This window comes from Dasypus novemcinctus, chromosome 31 (assembly GCF_030445035.2).
Source record: "Dasypus novemcinctus isolate mDasNov1 chromosome 31, mDasNov1.1.hap2, whole genome shotgun sequence".
In the NCBI taxonomy this organism is placed as follows: domain Eukaryota; kingdom Metazoa; phylum Chordata; class Mammalia; order Cingulata; family Dasypodidae; genus Dasypus; species Dasypus novemcinctus.
The window spans coordinates 5,581,012-5,602,641 of NC_080703.1; the positions used below are offsets into that span (position 1 = coordinate 5,581,012).

The following is a 21,630-nucleotide window of genomic DNA, read 5'->3' on the forward strand; positions in this document are numbered from 1 at the left end:
TGAAACAAAGATGGCCATCTATGAAACTGAATTTCTTTCCTTTTAATTTTTGGATTGATGACTGAAATTTTGATTATTCTATTTTCCACCTAAGGTAGGAGTACGTGGAACCTTGTGGGATGAGGGATTGAAACTCCATGCATTGGCATGTGTCTGTAAAATATTGTATGCTTGTGGAGTAACTCATTTGGTCTGAGAGGGGATAAGTCTCAGAACTTGTGATGTAAATGTAACTCTTGAGGTCTCCTGAATTTGTTATGATTAAGGACAGGATTTTTTTAATGGAAAGGATGACTTCTGTTTCCATCCAGAATGGTTATCAAATTGTGATGGTTAGGCTAATGTGTCAACTCAGCCAGATAAATGTGCCAGGTTGTTTGGTCAAGCAAGCACTGGACAAATTGTAATACAAGGGCATTTATGGATTGTATTAGTCAGCCAAAGGTGTGCTGAAGCAAAATAGTAGAAATTGGTTGGCTTTTATAAAGGGTATTTATTTGGGGGTATTGGCTTACAGATACCAGGTCATAAGCATAAGTTACTTCCCTCAACAAGGCTATTTTCATGTGTTGGAGCAAGATGACTGCCAATGTCTGTGAGGGTTCAGGCTTCCTGGGTTCCTCACTTCCTAGGACTAGCTTCTCTCTAGGCTCAGAGTTCCTCTCTTCCTGGGGTTTGCTTCTGTTTCCTCTGTGAGCTTATATCCAGGGCTCCAGTGTAAGGCTTCAGTATTAAACTCCAACATCAAAACTCCAACATTGAAAACCCCCAACTCAGTCCTTTGTCATGCCTTTTATCTGTGAGTCCCCATCCACCAAGGGGTGGGGACTCAATACCTGAATGTCATAGCCCAAAGTCTTAATCATAACTTAATCATGTCTAGGTACAGACCAGATTGTAAACATAATCCAATATCTATTTTTGGAATTCATAACTTTGTCAAACTGCTACATGGACTTCAGTCTCTGGACTTTCATTGGAGCCCCTGGCTGCAGCCTGCCTGTGGAATCTGGACTTGTGCATACCTATAGTCATGTGAAAGACCCTTATAGAACCTCTACATTCAGCAAATATCTCTTGTTGATTCTGATTCCCTAGAGAACCCTGACTAATAGACACATCATTAACTAAACACCTGTGAAAAATCCTGAAATAATTCAAAGAAGGCACAGAGCAAATGAAAATATTTAGCCAGAGAAGCTTAAAATGAGAAAAATCCAAATATTTACATAGTTTCAATAAGTTATGAATAAGTTTCCAACACCAAACATCATTCTGACCAGTAACAACAGTCTTTTGTGAAAAAACCTATGGTATAAGCTGATTCCAAGTCTTCCATGATAAAAATAACATTGAAAAAATTTTCCTCCAAAAATGCTCTTTATACCATGGGATTCAATGTAAGTATTTCATATATAACAAACCAGTAGTTGTGATATTTGTAGATGGATGGTTACTTCCAAAGAAAAAGATGTACTCTTATAAAATGTTTGTAAAAATAGCAAAGTAGGTTATAAAATTCTACCCACAGAGTGGGAATAAAACTTGTTCCACATCAATCTGAATATCAAAGCCTTCCAATGTCAACTTACTTCAAAAGCCAATCATCACTAACAGTAATATAATGTAGGGGTCACTTCACTGTGCCCCAGTTACATATTGACCGTACAGTGTAACAAAGGGGTTGAACACATCAGTAAGCATTATGATGCCCATTTCTCATTTATTCAAAAGAGATGTTTTTTTAATCATTATTAAACTAATTGAAATCATCAATGACATGCAGATACACTAAATCCCAGCAAGGAACCTACTATGTTGGGAAATAAAGAGGTCATGCTTCAAACAGATACAGTGTTTGAAATACATTTTCTGGTCAGACAATTTACTTCAGAGGTCATTTGTAAATGAGGACAGATTTTGAACTTGGTTTCTAAATGAAACTTTTTTCAATTGTGCATAATATTGGTGAGATAAAGATAATTGTTCTTATTCACTTCTTTATGTTCTTCCAGAGGACAATCATATTGAATAAAGGGCCAGCAAAATGGGTACTCATTGCTTTCAAAAGTACTACAAAAATATGAAATAGTCTAATGACCAGGAGTTGATTGAAAGATAACATCAAAAACCTACTGTTGGGAAGTGGACTTGGCCCAGTGGATAGGGCATCCATCTACTACATGAGAGGTCCATGGTTCAAACCCCGGGCCTCCTTGACCCGTGTGGAGTGGGTCCACATGCAGTACTGATATGCACAAAGAGTGCCCTGCCATACAGGGGTGTCCCTGCATAGGGGAGCCCCACTCACAAGGAGTGTGCCCCCATTAAGGAGAGCCACCCAGCATGAAAGAAAGTGCAGCCTGCCCAGGAATGGCACCACACACACAGAGAGCTGACACAACAAGATGACACAACAAAAAGAAACAGGGATTCCCATGCCACTGACAAGAACAGAAGCAGACAAAGAAGACACAGCAAATAGACACAGAGAACAGACAACTGGGGCAGGGGGAGGGGAGAGAAATAAATAAATAAACCTTTCTTTAAAAAACCTACTGTTTCAGATTTTTAAAAAAAGAAATTTTCAATCTCTTACTTGAATTAAGTTCATAAGTAAAGAAATAATGGGGAAAACAAGGGATTCTAAAACATGCAAGACACTTATGAGAATAAAATAAATGATCTCCTTCTCTTACTCAGCTGTGATATATAGGTGTGAGTTTATATCTAATAGAGGTATGGTTTTATCATTATCCATTTTAGTTGCATAAATCACAAAAAGACTTCCAGCCAAGATGGCTGATAAGTATAACACAAACTCCAGAAATGATTTTTAGCAAAACCTGCTTCAGTATTTTCCAATGTGACAAAAAATTACTTGGGAAATGAATCTTTCTTTTTCTTTCTTTCTTTTTTTAAATGTCACACTAAAAAAACATGAGATTCCCATATACCCCTTGCTCCCCCTCACCCCACTCCTCCCACATCAACAATCTCTTTCATCATTATGGCACATTCATTGCATTTGGTGACGATATTTTGGGGCACTGCTGCACCACATGGATAATGGTTTACATTGCAGTTTACACTCCCCCCCGTCCATTCAGTGGGTTATGGCAGGATATATAATGTCCTGCATCTGTCCCTGCAATATCATTTAGGACAACTCCAAGTCCCAAATGCCCCCACAACACATCTCTTCCTCCCTCTCCCTACCCTCAGCAACTACCATGGCCACTCTCACCACATCAATGCCACAATTTCTTCCATTTCTAGCCACAAGAGTTCCACAGTAGAATATCAGCAAGTGCACTCTAATCCATATTTTATTCCTCCATCATGTGACCCTGGGAAGGTGATGTCTGCTACAGAACTGTTCAAGTAAATGAAGATTTTACGATCTTCAGCAACCAACTGTAATTACCTTAAAAATTCCTCTTTTCACTAGAGAAGATGCTTAATTCAAAACTAACTTCAAAAATCTACATGAGGCTTCCAGGTCAACGAAAAACAGTCAATGTGATTTTATTGCTCTGCTCCTTTAGCATGGGGACTAATGTGGAATGGCTTATTCCCATGGTGGATAGGCCATTCATTGCTACAATGAGATCTCAATTAAATAACAATTTAAAATTCCATCATAATAAGCAGGAATTCCAAGGATGATAGTTAAAAGGAAGAAAGGCTGATCGGTGTGGCATTCTTCATATTTACCAACAATACTAAGGCCCCTACATCCCAAATAGCTTTCTCTTAAAACTGTATCATGGCAATCATGCAGGTTTCTTGGAAGGCCAAGCAACATGATGGGGACCACCTGGCATGGAATTCATTCTCACTGAAAACACTTGGTGTTCTTCCATGGCCTGGGGTGGCTCCTCCAAAGTCTGGATCTCCAGTGCTTTAAGGGTGACAGCTGGGGAAGCAGCTCTGGCTTTCAGAATAGCCACCACCTCATTGGGATTTAAATTGGTCAAGTCTAGAGCATGGATAGTCAGCAGCTCATCACCACTCTTGATCCTGTCATCTCATGCAAGATGGCCATGAGGTGGCCCACTACTCACAAAGATGGGCAGTTCAGCACTCTTACTTTCTTGCCTCCAGCAACTGTCTTTCCAAAGGAATTCTGTGGCTCCTACCTGTGAAAGATCAGAATTTTAAAAACTATTCTTAAATATTTATGAATATCCTATCACTTGTTAGAGGTTCCTGTGTGCTGATTGAAGTAGAGAGGAGTGAGCATGGAAGGAGAGAGAAAGATATGAGGAAAACTGTTAGTAATTGATACTGCTCAGCCTGCAAAAAATGGGAGATGCATTCACTCAACAGAAAATAGAACCAAAAGGTGAATCTCAGAATGAATTTAAATGAAGTATATTGAGGTGGGGCAAGATGGCATCCAAGTGAGTACACCCTTGTCAACTCTCCTGCAATAAAACAGCCAAGTGGGGACAGAATTCTGCCAAGAGAGCTGTTTTGGAAATCCACAAGGCAGGATGTTTCTGGACATCAATCTGGAGAGAGTGCAACAAAAGGAGTGCTTGCTCAAGGTTTAAGTGTGGGTTTCTGACTGTTGAGCCCGAAGCTGTGGGAAATCTAAACCCTTCCCCTAAGGCTGCTAGCCACAGCATTCCCTGAACACCCCTGGTTGCATGACAGTGTTCCCAAGCTTCTTGTTCCACATACCCATGATCCCCAAACTTGCATTCCCAGAAGCTCGCATTCCCCAAACTCTGTGTTTCCATAACCTGTGTTTCCTGACCCTGTGTTCCTCAAGCCCACATTCACCCAAGCCCACATTCCTGGAACCCAGCACCCCCCAAAACTCCAGCATTCCCCTTTCCCACCAGTATCAGACAAACTCTGAGAGTGGGAGGGTTCTGCTGTGGTGCAGAGGGGCCTGAGGAATGCAGATTCAATTGTCTAACACCTCCTGCCCCTTTTTTTAGTGGAGCATGCCAGCTGTCTTGGGGAGATGCTAGGAAGAGAGGAGAGTTGAATCTGCTGAGAGAGGCTGATTTATCTAAACACCCTGGGATAAGGGAAATTCCTCTGGGAGAAGGCAGATTAAGGCAATTAACTAGAACTGTGCACAAACCTAAGGTAGGGGAAAAGTAGGAAATGCTTGGTAGGCTTCCAATAACATATTTAGGGTTCCCAGCAAGGTGTGGGTGCTCTCTGTCAAAGAGACTAGGAGTCATTATTTCCTGTGGTGATTTGGTTCACTAGGGTCCCATTTGAATCTCAGAAGGGAGCTCTCACATGGCCCTTCTGCTGCTCTGGGACGGAGGGAAGTGAGGAAGGGAGAAGGGGGGAAGGATAGACTACTAAGCAGTTTATTCAATTGCAAAGATGACTCCTTGCTTGAAGCCTTGTCTGGTCCTTTTTGCTCATTTGTTTCATTGACTTTCCTTCCTCTTTATCCCCCCCCCCCCCACCTTTTATTTTTATTTTTCCTTTTTTCTTCCTTTTTTCCTTTTTTCTTCTTTTTTGTATTAGGTGTTGCAGGCAGTGCTTCCTGTTTGCTGTGCTTCCTCATCCTTGATTTCCTCTTTTCTGTGGGTACTGATTTTGGCTACCAACACTATTCCCCTTCCTTTACATCTTTCTATCTTCCATTTCTGTTGTTTCTCTTAAATTCCATCTCTCTTTGTTTAGCTCCAGATTTTTCTGAGTTTTTATTTCTAGCACCTTTATTCTGTTTTCTATCACTCTTTATGTTATTGTCCTTTCTTTTCTCTTTCCCTCTCCTAACAACACAGACCAGATCTGAACATAGTAATCAAGAGATTAGAATTTGTCATAGAACTGTGGAATTTACCAAGAATTCAGAATATATTGAAAAAGTGAAAAATACAAAAGAAAATGTGTTTTATTGAGATCTTGAGTGCTCCAATCACTAAAAAAGTTTCAGAAAGAAAGAATACAGTGAATAACAAAAAAGTCCAAATTAGAAGAAATAATGGGGGAGAAATTTCCAAAATGTAAGCTTGATATTTTTCACTTGAAATGACCAATATGAGCTACTTTGTAACATAAATAAAAATCAGTCCACCTGTAGATACACTGGAATGTATTTGCAGTCTATGAAGATTTATCTTATCTTTTTTTTTTTTTACATCAAACACAGAGATCAGAATACCTACAAAGTACCAAAAGATTTTTTTAAAAATTTAAAAAGCTGGCTTTGGATTCAGTATTCAGGCAATGGAAAGAAACACTTAATTTCTAAGTAACATAGAAGGAGACAATGATGACAATGGGTACATCTTAAATGCCAGAAGTAATACAGTGTGGGAATTGTCACTTGTCTGTCACTAGCCCTTCCTCTCAATGAGGTTTGCATAAATTTCATATCCACTTTTGCTGTTGCTTAATTTGACTTTCCTCTATTCCCCTGCTGCTCTTGATACTGCCCTGTTTCCCACCTGCCCCTGTTCTGCTATCATGCATTTTGGAATTCAAGTGAAGTTGATATCCTGAAGTAGCTGCCCAATTTCAGACAAACATTTGCTCTACACCAGGTTTCTGATCACCCAGATCGCCTTCTCTTTCCTTTGCCTTGACCATTTGTGCCTGAGTTCATCCTGCTTTAAACCACCCATTGGACCCTGATGAAGGACATGACAATGACTTTCAGTAGAAATACTTTAGTCCTAGGCCAACATTAAAACTCCTTCAAGTTCTGACCCAACCAAACCCCTCTTTTCCTTTGCATGGGGCTCAAGAGTTAATAAAAATGTCTTCACAACCCATGTTATACAAATCCTTGGAGAGTCATCCTTAATTCAGTCATAAAATCTCAGTCATCTAATCTATTATCGATTCATCCTGCATTCATACAGTACTTTCCAAAGTCTAATTCACCATCTTGTGTTCTTTCTGTGTTTCTCTTCAACTACTCTTGCTCCTTCCTCATTCTTTCTTCACACAGCAGCTATGATAATCTTTCAGAAATGTAAATTGCCTCACAATATCACCCTGCTAAAACAATTCAGTACCTCTCCATTTCTTTGGGTATAAATTTAATAGTTAACGTAACCAATAACACCCTGTCCTTCCTGCAATCTTGTCCCATCCTTCTCCCACTTCATTCCAGCACTTCAAATGGATGGGTCTTATTTCAGCTTTCCATCCACTCCAAGATATTTCTTAGAAGGATCTTTTGCATAAGCTTTCCATCAGCCTCAAGTATTTTTTACCTTTTTCATCTAGGTAATTCATGTTCATCCTTTCCAACTCAGCTTAAATTTTCCAGAGTCTTTATCTGATTCCATTAAAAGAATAGTTAACTACTGTTATTTTCTTTTCAGGAAATTAATATTTAACCTCCCAACCTTAAGATTTTGAAGCAAATATAGTTAAGACATCACTAAAGTCTAAAGAAATCTGCTAATTTAATGTAATCCCATCAATATTTTTTATTTTTCAGAAATAGAAAAGGTGAAAGTCAAATTTATATAGAATTACAAAATGTCCCAAATTTGACAAAATCTCTTGAAAAATAAGAACTAATTTGGAAGACTGAGAGTTACTAATTTCCATACTTTACAAATATACAATCATGTAAAAATTTTGGACTGTTAGAGGGATGGATATTTAAACCAATGCAATAGGATTGAAATTTCAGAAATTAACCCATGTTTCTATAGACAATTGATTTTAGACAAAGTTGCAAAATTTCTAAAGAAAAAGGTAACTACCTACATAGGCATGGATTTTATTTTTAATTCATTTTTAATACTTTTTTATTTTTAAACAAGCTTTTGATTGCCTAAATTTTACATAAAAATATAGGGGATTCTGAAACACCACATCTCCTTCCCCTCCCACATCTTCCCATATTAACAACAGCTTTCATCAGTGTGATACATTCGTTACAATTGATGAACACATTTTGAAGCATTGCTACAATTGTGAGAGACAAAGAAGGATAATACATATTAGTGGAAGGGATATCTCTCAAGAAGAATGAACAATCATAAATATTTATGCTCCTAACAAAGGTGCCTCCAAATACATGAGGAAAACACTGGAAAAACTAAGAGAAAGAATAGATGCCTCTAAGATTATAATGGGAGATTTTAATACACCACTATCAACTTTGGACAGAACATCTCAAAACAGAATCACTAAAGAAACAAAATATTTGAACAGTATATTAGAGGAGCTGGATCTAATAGACATATACAGATCATTACACGAGAATACAGCAGGATACATATTTTTCTCAAGTGCACATGAATCATTCTCCAAGACAGACCATATGCTAGGCCACAAAGAAAGGCTTAATGAATTCAGAAAGATTGAAATCATACAAAATCATTTCTCTGACCACAGTGGAGTGAAGCTGGAAATCTGAAAGGGCCAGAGGCCCAGATTTCACACCAAGATATGGAAATTAAACAGCACACTCTTAGAAAACAGTGGGTAAAAGAGGAAATCTCAAAAGAACATAATAACTACCTTGAAACTAATGATAATGATAACACAACATACCAAAATTTATGGGATGCAGCAAAAGCAGTACTGATGGAAATTTATACCCATAAATTCATACATCAAAAGAGAAGAAAGAGCAAAAATTGAAGAACTAACTGCACATTTGGAGGAATTAGATAACAACAACAAAGTAACCCCACAGGAAGAAGAAAGAAAGAACAAAGATAAGTGTAGAACTAAATGAAATAGAAAATAAGAAAGCACTTGAATAGATAAAAAAGACCAAGAGCTGGTTCTTTGAGAAGATCAATAAAAATGACAAACCCTTAGCTAGACTAAGAAAGAAAAAAAGAGAGAAGAAGCAAATACACAAAATAAGAAATGACAAAGGAGATATCACCAATGGCCCCACAGAAATAAAGACTATCATAAGAGGATACTTTGAAAAAATTTATTCCAACAAAAATGACAATTCAGAGGAAATGGAGAAATTCATAGAAACACATAAGCAGCCTATACTGATGAAAGAAGAAATTGGTGATCTCAACAAACCAATCACAAGTAAAGAGATAGAATCAGTCATTAAAAATCTCCCAACTAAGAAGAGCCCAGGGCCAGAGGGCTTCACAGGTGAATTATACAAAAGATTCCAGAAAGAACTAACACCAATCTTGCTAAAACTCTTCCAAAAAACCAAAACAGAAGGAACATTTTAGAACTCATTCTATGAGGCCAACAATACCCTAGTACCAAAGCCAAACAAAGACACCACAAGAAGGAAAATTACAGATCAAATTCTCTAATGAACCTACACACAAAAATACTCAACAAAATACTTGCTAACCCTATTCAACAACACATTAAACGAATTATACACCGTGACCAAGTGGGATTCATTCCAGGTATTCAAGGATGGTTCAACATAAGAAAATCAATCAATGTAATACACCATATAAACAGATTGAATGAAAAAAATGACATGATCATATCTATAGATGCAGAAAAAGCATTTGACAAAATACAGCACCCTCTCATGATAAAAACACTCCAAAAGATTGGAATACAAGGAAATTTTTTGAACATGATAAAGAGTATATATGAAACCCCATAGTCAACATCGTTTGCAATGGTGAAGTCCTAAAATCCTTCCCTCTAAGATCAGGAAAAAGACAAGGATGCCCACTATCACCTCTTCTATTGAACATTGTCTTAGAAGGACTTGCTCAAGGACTGAGGCAAGAACCAAGAAAAAAAGGCATTCAAATTTGAAAGGAAGAAGTCAAAATTTCAATATTTGCAGATGACATGATCCTATACATAGAAAACTCTGAGAGGTCTACAACAAAGCTTCTAGAACGCATAAATGAGTTTAGTATAGTCGCAGGTTATAAGATCAATGAGGAAAAATCAGTAGCATTTCTGTACACCAATAAAGAGCAAACTCAGGAGGAAATCAAGAAACAAATACCATTTACAATAGACAATTGAAAAATCAAATACCTAGGAATAAATTTAACTAAAGAGGTAAAGAACTTATACACAGAGAACTACACAAGATTGTTCAAGGAAATCAAAGAAAACCTAAGTAAATGGAAGAATATTCCCTGTTCATGGATAGGAGACTGAATATTATTAAGATGTCTATCCTACCAAAACTGATCTACACATTCAATACAATCCCAATAAAAATCAACACAGCATTTTTTAAGGAACTAGAAAAACTAACTATGAAATTTTTTTGGAAAGGAAAGAGGCCCTGAATAGCCAAAGACATTTTGAAAAAGAAAAATGAAATTGGAGGAATCACACTACCTGACTTCAAAACATACTACCAAGCTACAGTAGTGAAAACAGCATGGTATTGGCATAAGGAGAGACACACAGACCAAAGGAACCAAATTGAAAGTTTGACATAGATCCTCATATATATACCCATATAATATTTGATGAAGCCACCATTCCCTCTAACTGGGAGAGAATGGCCTATTCAACAAATGGTGCCTGGAGAACTGGATATCCATATGTAAAAGAATGAAAGAGGATTAACATTTCACACCTTATACAAAGATCAACTCAAGATGGATCAAATACCTAAATATAAGAGTCAAGTAATAGGAAATGGCTTCATGAACTTCACACCAAAAGCACGAGGAGCAAAAGAACAAATAGATAACTGGGGCTTCCTCAAAATTAAAGCCTTCTGCACCTCAAAGGAGTTTGTCAAGAAAGTAAAAAGGGAGCCTATACAATGGGAGAAAATATTTGGTAACCATATATTGGATAGGAGACTTATAACTTGCATATATAAAGAACACCCATATCTTGAAAATAAAAAGATAAACAACCCATTTAAAAAATGGGGGAAAGGTTTAAACAGACACTTCTTCAAAGAAGAAATACAAATGGCTAAAAAGCACATGAAAAAATTCTCCAAATCTCTAGCTATCAGGGAAATGCAAATCAAAACTACAATGAGATACCATCTTGCTCCCATAAGATTGGCAGCTATGAAACAAACAGAAGAATACAAATGCTGGAGAGGATGTGGAGGAATGGGAACACTCATCCACTGCTGGTGGGAATGCAGAAGGATCCAACCATTCTGGAGGACAGTTTGGCTGTTTCTCAAAAACTATCCATAGATTTGCCATATGACTCAGCAATTCCACTGCTGGGTATATACCGAGCAGAACTGAAAACAAGGACACAAACTGATAGATGCACACCAATGTTCATAGCAGCATTGTTCACTATCGCCAAAAGTTGGAATCAACCCAAATGCCCATCAACAGATGAGTGGATCAATAAAATGTGGTATATACACACAATGGAATACTACTCGGCTGTAAGAACAAACACACTACAAACACATGTGATAACATGGATGAATCTTGAGAACCTTATGTTGAGTGAAGCAACCCAGACATTGAAGGACAAATACTACATGACCTCAATGATATGAAATAACCAAGCTGCCCTAGATAGCAAGAGACTGAACGATAGGCTTACAGGAAATCAGAGGGTGGAGGAAGGATGTGAGCCGATGTCTGCAGGGGTGGAATTTAAGACGAGATGGTGGTAAGTATGAACACAAAGAAGAGAAAGAAGGGGGGCAAGGGGTTGCCTTTGGTTGGGGCTTTGCAGGTTTGAGGGTGGCTGGGGAGGGATGGGTGGGTAACACTGCCCAAAAGTGGGGGGAGGGAGGGGTAGCATACGAACACAGGAGAGGGTCAGGTGTTGGTGGAGAGTAAAATGCCGAGAAAATCATATCAAAATATAATAAAGAGGGTTACCTGTTTAGAATGCTCGGAGGGGAGTGTCTGATGCAGGACGGGCTCCTGGGGAATGTCTAAATGCTCATTCTGCCAGAGTGGGTGACACCATGGGGTAGAAACCCAAGTAGTGAGAGTGGGGGTGGACCCACATCCTGGGGAGGACTAATGCCATAGAATAGAGGGAACTGTATCCCTCGAGAGAAAGGGTGGCTCCCAGGCATTGGGGCAGTTGAGCAAGTTAGGCCCTGAACACTATTCCATCTATCTCTGGAAGTGGCTCCTTGGGAAATGGAGGTTGGCTGTCACTGTGGGCACCAAGGTGGAAGGGAAAATGGACGTTAAATGTGTGGAACCAAGGTATATGGGGGGTAAGAGAGGAGTTTCTTGAGAGTACACAAGGATGGATATAAAACATGTAATATTACACCATAACATATAGGAGATGACAGACTGATAATGTAAACCATAATGTAAAACATAGGATAACTAAGAATGTAAAAAACTGTGTATCCTCAAGTATGCACCACAATGTAAGCACAGATGTCACCTTGTTAGAAAGCTACTGTCTCAGACTCTGTACATCACGTTAAGTAAATATGATGTGAATAGGGTGTAAGAGTATCGATGTGGAAGGGAAAAGGTTTTGTGGTGGTTGTATGGGAGTACTGTATATTATATATATGCATTGCTGTGGTCTAGGACTCCTGTGAAGAGAAGCTCAATAATTAGGGGGGAAAAAAAAAGAAAAGAAAAGAAAAAGATAGGATGTAGAATTTTTTTCCATGCCAACAGTTGGAATCAACCCAAATGCCCATCAACAGATGAATGGATAAATAAAATGTGGTATATACATACAATGGAATACTACTCAGCTTTAAGAACAAATACACTACAAACACACGTGATAACATGGATGAATCTTGAGAAGCTTATGTTGAGTGAAGCAACCCAGGCATTGAAGGACAAATACTACATGACATCAATAATATGAAATAAGTAAACACAATATGCCTCGGAGAGCTAGAGACTGGATGATAGGCTTACAGGAAATCGTGGGGTAGAAGAAGGATGTAAGCTGACATCTACATGGATGAAATCTATGATAAGCTGGAGGTAAATATGTGTACCTGGAAGGGATAAAATTGGGGCATAGGGTTAACTTTGGGTGGGGCATTGTGGGCTTAAGGGGGGCTAGGGATGGGTGGATGGGTAATATTGCCAAGAAATTAGGGGAAGGTTGGGGCAACATACGAACATAGGAGATTGTCAGGTATTTAGTTGAGAGTATAATGCTGAGAAAACCTTTTCAAAAATATAATAAGGGAAGTTACCTGTTTAAGATACTTAAAGGGGATAATCTGATGCAGGAGAGACTCCTAGGGAATATGTGAATTCTCATTTTGCCAGAGAGGGTTATATCATTGGGTAGAGACCCATATAATGAGAGTGAAGGTACACCCACATCCTGGGGAGGACTGATGCCATCAAATAGAGGGAACTGTATCTCTCAAGAGAAATGTTGGCTCCCAGGGCATTAGGGCAGTTGAGCATGTCTAGCCCTCAACACTGTTACAAGTATCTCTGAACATGGCTCTTCAAGAAATGAAGATTGACTGTCACTGTAGGCCCCAAGGGGAGGGGGAAATAGGTATTGAATAGATGGAACCAACGTAATTGTGAGGGCAATAGAGTACGGAAGGATGGATATAAGACATGTAAAATTACACCAAAAATATATAGGGGCTGATAGGCTAAAATGTAAACCATAATGTAAAACATAAGATAACTAAAAATTTAGAAAATCATATAGCCTAAAGTATAAACCACAAAGTAAACACAAATGTTACCTTGTTTGAAAACTATTGTCTCAATATCTGTACATCAGTTTCAGTAAATATGGTACGAATATGTTAAAAGATTTTTGCTGTGGCAGGGAAAAGGTTTTATGTTGGATATGTGGGAATACTGCATATTGTATATATGAATTACTGTGACCTAAAACTCTTGTGAAGATAAGCTTAATAACTAGAAGAAAGAAAAGAAAAAGATAAGATGTAGAATTTTTCCAAATTAATATGTATTCTATATCTAACCTTTAAACTCATTGCTATATTCCATTTTACTATTAAGGGAACCTGGCAATATACTGGGCTTCACTTTTCAGGAAATTTTGGATCACAGAGGGGTTCAACAATGGCAGCAGAGGAATGGTGGTATGGTATGTTATTGTCAGGGGACATATGGTTCACAGGGAGTTCTACAGGGCATATATGTTTGGATATTTTCTTAGTGGAAACAATTAAAAACAACAACTGAGGGAGTGCTGAATTCCTAGCCAGGGGAGCTCTATCATAGTCCCTAAGGGAACAGCAACAATCCCCCAAGTGCAACGGCAAAGACCAAAAAGGAATGAAGTTCCAACAATGAGCTCCTGATACTAATGACTATGCTTGTGAGCCTGTGCACCTGAAATAAGAGCAAGGCCTAGAGCAGTAGTGTGCCTAAGAGTTACCTCCTGAGAGCCTCCATGTTGCTCAAATGTGGCAAGTCTCAAAGCCAAACTCAGCATATACATGCATTGCCTTCCCCACCAGTGTGGGACATGACTCCTGGAGATGAGCCTCCCTGTTGCTGAGGGATCACTATCAAGTACTAGCTGATGACGTAACTAGACAATGACCTTGAATAAATGGTTCAACTCGGACCAGCAGAATATCCCTGTCTACATATAATAACAGGAGTTAAAAATGCCTTTTGACCTAAATCAAGGGGGAATTGGAAAGGACAAATGAGTTTATATGGTTATGAGTCTCTAAAAAAGAGCTCTCTAAAGTTTATATGGCTATCAGTCTCTAAAAAAGTTATCAGAGGGGTTGTCGTTATGCACACCTGAGCAGAGTCTCAGAGACAGATAAAGTAGATACAACCCCAGGTATTGGTTCTTCTGAGGGCTACAAAGACCCACAGGTCTTATGGTCATGGCAGATGAAGTTCAGTGCAATGTCAGTTGGCCCTTCTTTGGAGTTTGTGTTACTGTGTGATAGACCTGGACTCAGATGTGATCTCTTTTCACAAGCCTTTCCTGTTACTTTATTAGAATTGTAGTTGGTGCTGGGGTTTAAGATATATCTAGGGTATCTGAATCTCTGGACTGACCATGTGATAGTCAGACCCTAAGCCTCAACAGACTTCAGCTCCTACACTCTGGTTTATTGGACTTACCCCACTCAGCTAACATGGAGGTGAAGAATGTCAACCACCACGCCATGGAGCCAAGAATGTCTACAACTGAAAGCAGGAGAATTGCATCCAACATCCATGTGGAACCTAAGCCCCCTGTTGTCATAGATGTGGAATGGACTCAACCAATCTAAGGTCCATAGGATGGAGGAATAGAATATGGATTAGAGTGGACCTACTGATATACTATTCATGAACTATTGTGGTTAGTATTCGAAGAAAATGTGGCACTGGTGTGGAAAAAAGAGGCCATGGTGGCTACTGGGTGTGGGGAATGGGAGGAAGAGATGAGATGTGGAGGCATTTTCGGGACTTGGAGTTGTCCTGGGTGGTGCTGCAGGGACAATCACTGCACATTGTAGATCCTCCCATGGCCCACTGGGTGGAACGTGGGAGAGTGTGGGCTATGATGTGGACCATTGACCATGAGGTGCAGCGATGCTCAGAGATGTATTCACCAAATGCAATGAATGTGTCATGATGATGAAGGAGAATTTTGCTATAGGGGGAGTAGGGGGGTTAGGGGGATGGGGGGTACATGTGGACCTCATATTTTTTTAATGTAATATTTTAACAAATGAATTTAAAAAAATAAAACACAAAGCAAAACAAACCACATTTACCTTTCTCTCTTGATATCCATTTGGCCCTTTGTGTTTTGAGTATTGTTGAAATTTAGTGTTTCCTGATACTGGTTTGCCCTTGTTGTCTACCATCAGTTTTCCCTCAGGAAATAGCTGAGGTGTGAACAAAGTGGAGGGTGACACAGAAGGAGGGTTGCTGAGGTTGTTGGTGCTGGGGGTAGGAAATGGACGTGACAGTGGAGGAGAGCTTGCTATTGCAGATAGAGCTGCTGGCTGAGAAAGGGCACTTGGTAGGAGAAGCAAGGACTTTCCAACAGTGGGAAATGGAGCCAGAGACCCAACCCTGGAGGGCTCTTCAGGATCAGCTGAGTGGCAGACGGAAACAATAGCCAATTCTCCTCCACTCCCGGCCACCCACAGGATTAACCGTCCCTGCTCCTCTGCTAGGTGCTTGCATGTGACCAAGGAGCCATGTGTGACTCTTCAGGCAGAAGCATGTAAGCACCCATGGCCAGGAGCTCCAGAGACTTGACACTGAAAGGACCACAGCCTGATTGTTGACCCTCCCTCCACCTGGGTTCCTGAGACTGGACTGAGCAGAGCCTCCCTGCCACACACACACACACACACACACACACACACCTTGGCATGGGAAGTCTATCTTTACTTTTAGCCACTGTCTCAGTTTGCCAGGGTTAGTCTGACAATGCCCCAGAACCACTCATTTAAGCCCCCAGGTTGAAGGTTCTATCATGTGCCTCTCTGACAGTGATCAGATCAGGAAGGAAAGGCTTGCCCCTGTGGACCCAATCCTTAGCAAAAGGGCACTGACCATCACTAGCCAAAGCCAATTAGTCTATGGGGTGTAGCAGTGCTCCAAAATGTATTCACCAAATACAATGAATGTGCCACCCTAATGAAAGAGGTTGTTGATGTGGGAGGAGTGGAGTGAGGGGGGTGGGGTATATGGTAACCTCATATTTTTTGAATGTAACATTTTTTGTGATCTATGTATCTTTAAAAAATACAACTAAAATATTGATGGGGTGGAGTGTGGAGTATATGGGAACCTCTTATGTTTTTTAATGTAAAGTTTTGTGTGATCTATTAACTTTAAAAAAAGATAATTAGAAAATTAAAAATTAAAAACAAAACAGTAATTAGAGCTCCACCGACCCAGGGCTTACCGTGAGCCACTGTATGCGGACTAAGTACATTCATTCTCATAAGTGGCGATGAGGTCGGTTCTGTTTGATCTGTCCTAGAATGGCAAAGTGAGACAGAGAGGCTGTGACTTGTGAAGGCTCCACAGCTAGTCACCATAGAGCTGATACTTCGACCCAGGACTGCTCAGCCTGGGCTGCTAACCAACACACTGACTACTGTTAACTGTGCTCCAAGGAAATTGACTTAGGAAGTAATCTGATCAGCTTTGTTAGGGGCTGAAAGTACCTGCAATGAATTTTGGGGCAGTTTGGTCCTTCAGCAAACCTGTAGTACAGAATTCACACTCTTTATGACCAATGACCCCAAGGTCAGAGAAACTGCTCCTGGAGCCCTGGAGTTGATCAGATACCAGTGCCCATAATCCCAATACGATGGTGTGAACATTGGTACAAATGGACTTTGAAATGCCTTTTGCTGTTCTTGTTGCTTTTAAGATTCTTTTCTTTAGATTTTAATTAATATTTATTTCAGTTGCATCATTTCCTTTTGGCATACACAGAGCCCCAGGACTTGAATTTGCCTGTAATCCCAGCTAATCAAAACTGCCCTTAAATGCTTTAAACACATAAAATCCCATTTGAATGAATGTATTCTAAAGACAATTCCCATTTTCCAGGCGGCAGTAAGGCATTGGAGCAGGAGTCAGCGACTTTCTCTGTGAAGGGCCAGGTGGGAACTTTCCTGCCCCAGGGGCTCTGTCGCTATCACTCAACCCCAACATCCTACACAGGGAGGATAGAGAAATGAATGGGTGTGGCTATGTTCTAATAAAACTTTATCAAAACTGGATGGGGGCCAGGTTTGGCCCACGGGCCTTAGTGTGCCGACCCTGTCATATAGAAAGGTGTGCTTATGGCTCATTCCTGATTTCCCTCCAAGGGGCAGAGCCCCAGTCACTTCCTACCTTGGGGCTGCTCTCTGGCCCTTGTTCAGTCAGCCCTGGAAGGTGGGACTGCTTATAAGACCGGCAAATTCAAGAAGGAGACACTGAGTCTTCAGGCTCACTCTGTCCTTCTCCCTCTTGGGCCTGGCCTGCAGTGGGCAGGGGTTCTGCTCTGCTTTTCCACCACATTCAAGCTTCAGAAGCCACAAGCCCCACTGTGCAGTCCTCAGCAGTACTTTCTATCAGTGACACCCCATCAAGGAGCAATCTACAGTCCACCTTAGGGTGCTGTGGAAAGGGACTCCTCAAAGGTACAAACTAAACGGTGTAGTGTGAACTCTCTTTGTTATTCTGAAAATCCAGATGAATTTAATATTCTCTCGATAAAGAAGCATTGAGCAACTTCATACACCAAGAGTCCTGGCTTTTTGACTATTATCTCATGATGGCCACCAACTCACTGGAAGTATCATAGGTACTGTAGACTCAAAATGTAAACCCCACTTAAGTGAAACTATTTACAGTTGTTCAAAACCTATTGCTCTCAGGAAGAAAACAGATGAGGCGTGTGTTGGCTGAAGGTCAGGTACACTTCCGTTCCATCCCCCTCCTGTTTTAAGGGCCAGCAGAGACAGTTACCTTGTCAGACGGCCCCAGAAGTCCCCTTCCTCCATCCAGTCCTTCCACACGCTAGAAGCCAGGCAGAGGGGTACGTCAGATGCAAGAGACATCCCGGGGGGCAGGCTGAGGGCCATGCTTGCTTCAACTGGAAACCACACTTCTGTGTGTGAAGTGAAGCTCATGAGACTCAAGAGGCCTCCCACCAGTACTCCAGCGAGAGTTGACCAGAACTGGGGACTCACCTGGGCACCACTGATTGTGGGTGGTTAGGAGAAGAGGAAGGAGGCATTTTGTGGAATTATTTTATACACCATTAACTTTCTTTCCAAGGGAATCTGTGTTCCACATTATGGGTTGAGCTTTGTACCCAAAAAGATACCCTGAAGTCCTAATCCCGCGTACCTGGCAACACAAACTTTTTGCAAAAGCGTTATTGCAAGCAGAATGATTTAAATTGAATGAGGCCAACTGCAGTGGGTGGACCCTTCGTCCAGGATGGCTGGTGTCTTTAGAAGGGGGGTGTGGGCACAGGCAGAAGGGGAGTGGGTTCCTTGGGAAGAGAGACAGAGCAGGCCATAGGGTGACTGAAGAGACACTGAAAACCCAAGCCTTGCTGGCCAAGGGACAGGCATCCCAGAGGCCAGGATGGACCCACCAGCACAGCCCACGCACTTGTGGCTTCAGCCTGCAGAGCTGAGAGAGCGGTTCCTGGTGTTTTTAGCCACCCAGTTCATGGCACTTGTGACAGCAGCCTGAGAAAAGTGAGGTGTCCCTCTTCTGGCAGTCCCATGCCTCCAGGATGCCTGAGGGATAGCCCAGGTGCCCAGCTGTCCACCAGGCTGAGGCTCCCCAACCAAGGCTTTTATCTAATCAGATGCCCTGAGGAACACCCTGGGGACTGACAGAAACAATGTTGAAAAGAAAGGAATGGGTGACCTGGACAACTCTGAACACCCTTCTCTTCCTTCCGCCTTCTCTTGGGGGCTTTGGCTGCTTAGACCCCCTAGTTCTTCCCACCACGCACACCTTCCCAGAGGGGCCGGCTCAGATGGTGCGACCTATTCCTGGTTCTTGGTGGGTGGGAAGGCGGCCCGAGGGTTCCCGGGGCCCAGGACTGTCCATCAGCCTGGCTGCTTATTCACAGCCCCGGGAACCACCGCACATACTGCTCAGGGGGCCGCACCCCGCACCCTGGATAGCCTCGCGGCTCCCCTTCTAGACTGTCCGAGCACCCCTGGATTGCCGCGAGGCCCCTCCAGCTCCGGGGGGAGGGGTGCCTCTGTGACTCCCAGACTAAGAGCTCTGCTCTTCGGGGTCCCGGCGCCCGTCCCACCGACCCCGACCCCGCCGAGCAGCCCCTGTCCCCTCCACCCCCGGGCGCCCCATGGAGTCTTCCTCCCTGGTGAGCACTCCCTCCTTGCCGCCCCCCCCCCACCGCCACTTGGCCTTCCCGGTAGCCCTTTCCCACTATGATGTCCTGCTCCCACCCCCACAGAAGCATCCCCCACTCTGCCCGGGCCCCGCCTCCACGCCCTGCTTGGTCCCCAGACCCCTTCCACGCGGTGCCGCTGGGTCTCCTGTCCCCGCTGCGGGTGGCAGAGCCCCGCCCCAGCCCCTCCCTAGCAGGTGACCCCTGCCCCCAGCCCCGCCTCACCCCCGCCGCGCGGTGCCGCCCGTCCCGCCTCACCTGGGGCCTGGCGGGAGAAGTAGCTGCGCTCCTTGGTGTCCAGGCGCCGCGGCGGGACGTAGCTGAAGGCGGACAGCGCCGAGATGGGCGGCGGCCGGGGCTTGCCCCGCAGCGTGGCGGCGGTGATCTCCTCCTCGTTCCGCAGACCGCCCGCGTCCACCCTCTCCGCCGAGGCCATGTCGGTCCCACCAGGCCGGGGGCCCCGACCGAGTCCGCCTGCCTGGCTGCCCGGCGCCAGCGTTCGGCAGTTGCCGGGAAACCGCAGCCTCGCGTCACAAAGCTGGGCGGGGAGCGCAGGGCGGGGGACACAGGGCAGGGGGCGCAGAGCTGGGGCGCAGGGCCAGGGGCGCAGGGCTGAGTGCGCAGCCGGGAAGGGAATGGGACCGTGCCCTCCTGTCCCACTGCGGGTCTCTGGAGGGCCCACTTGGGACGCGAGGAGCCGGGTCAGCTGGACTGGGGGCCTCCGCCTGCTTGCTCTTGTGCTTGCCCTTGCTCTTGCCCTTGCGCTCGCCGAGGGATCCAAGCGGGCTGTCCGGCAGAAGTGCAGGCCACGGCTGCGCGGCATCTGAAACCCTCCAGGAGCCACAGAACAGAAGTGGAAGACTCGGGTGGAATTCATTGCCATCGTTTATTAACTCAGTGTGACCGCAGCAGCATCGTGTCATCGTGCAACGAGTCGGTTTTCAGCGCCTCGGTGAACGCCAGGTGCCACCGCTCACGGTACTGGCAAGTGCGGGTGTGCAGCGGCACGAATCGAATCCAGCCAAGTGGTATCTGGGAAAACTGAGCTGTTCCGCAGCGCTCTGTTGTTTCTTGAGTCAAATGCTGGTTCAAGAGGTGCGTTCCTTTTGTCGAAAATTCACTTAACTCTAAAGGCTAGGATGTGTGTGTGTATCAATAAAAAGGAGAAGGGGAACAGGACAGGCTTTGGGAATACTTTAACCAGGGCGGCTCTAGGAAGGCTGGCTTGAAACATAAATGATAATGAGGAGCCAGACTTGTGAAATCTGGGGAATAGTCGGTCATTCCAGGCAGAGGGAAGAGCATCTGTGGTGGCCCTGAGGCTTAGCCTATTGATGTGCAGGCGGCAGAAAGGGAGGACAAGGACAGTGCAGCTTTCAGAAGGGGAAGGCAGTAGGGAGTGCAGGTGGACAGGCAGGCAGGGGAGGGGTCACTCTCAGGCCAGGACCAACCAGCACCCCTCTCAGGGGCCTTCTTGCCTGCAGGTCCTGATGCTGTAGCTCGCCCCCTCAGTCCAGGCACCTCTCTACTGAGGTGGCCTTGGGGGTCCAGAAGTCCTGTGGGCAGGATTTCAGACAGCACTGTGCAGCACTCATCCGGCCACGTGATTTCCTGGAGAACCATGCCTCCATGTTCCCATGCTCCTGTGGACTCATCAATCTCAGGGAAAACTTGGAGACATTGTCCCTGGAGAATAGAGACATAGTTCCACCTCTCCTATGCATGAGGTGAAGGAGAAGAGTCTCATCCTTCCCCCATGGGCAGAGGACCTCCTGAAAGCATCAGCAAATGTTTTGTTTTCTCTAGGAAAAAAAATGCTTTTATAATCTCCAACCACCTCTCCAAACTATCTTAGAGACAGGCCTGGGGGTCACTAAGTGTCACAGATTGAATTGCATAGATGACTTGCTATCATATATGGGATTC

The 21,630-nt window shown here is 43.0% G+C and overlaps 1 long non-coding RNA gene across 2 annotated transcripts; it reads right to left on the minus strand.

Moving 5' to 3' along the window:
• Positions 1 to 3,503: 3,503 nt before the first annotated feature.
• On the minus strand, positions 3,504 to 20,152 carry LOC139437963 (uncharacterized). Of its 2 annotated transcripts, none has more exons than XR_011647831.1 (3): positions 19,963 to 20,152; positions 16,732 to 16,805; positions 3,504 to 4,142 (listed from the first exon to the last, which is right to left on the minus strand). It is a non-coding gene; the product is annotated as an uncharacterized lncRNA (long non-coding RNA). The 2 variants fall into 2 exon arrangements; XR_011647832.1 differs by lacking the exon at positions 19,963 to 20,152 and adding an exon at positions 18,294 to 18,456.
• Between the last annotated feature and the right edge of the window lie 1,478 nt (positions 20,153 to 21,630).